Below are 530 nucleotides of genomic sequence, written 5' to 3'. Positions count from 1 at the left end.
CCACATGGCCCCCCTTTTCCTATTTTTTCATCCTATGGGAACTCTTATGATGCCAGCACATTTGTACCATCAGGTTAAAAGTTTGATTATCAGTCTTCTCTTTGTGATTAATACTGCAATGAGACTTTATTGCTTTAACTTTGTATGGTTTTATATGAAAAACTTTATAAAAATAATAAAATGTTAAAAAAAAAAAAAACGTAGTTAGAATAAACAACAAAGCTAAAACAAAATTTAGTAACCAGTTTCTGAACCAGGGAAAGTGGGGTCAAATGCAGTAAGACGCAGGCAAAAGGAGGTTAAACAAACCAAGGTCAATGCCAGTAAGACAAGTAAGGGTTTATCCAGAAGAACAGTCAGTAGCTGGGTCACAATAAGGAAATCTACACATGCATCAAGCAGTATACAAAACACAATAAACAGCAAGAAGGAATGAACAGAGCGAATTAAAATAAGGACTGCCAGGAGTCTGCAGGTCTGTCATCAAAGCACAAGGGGGCTGCGTCGAAGAATCTAAAATATAAAACATA

The sequence above is a fragment of the Dendropsophus ebraccatus genome, chromosome 11, assembly GCF_027789765.1.
Source record: "Dendropsophus ebraccatus isolate aDenEbr1 chromosome 11, aDenEbr1.pat, whole genome shotgun sequence".
Classification (NCBI taxonomy): domain Eukaryota; kingdom Metazoa; phylum Chordata; class Amphibia; order Anura; family Hylidae; genus Dendropsophus; species Dendropsophus ebraccatus.
Note: the sequence above shows the minus strand (reverse complement) of the source record.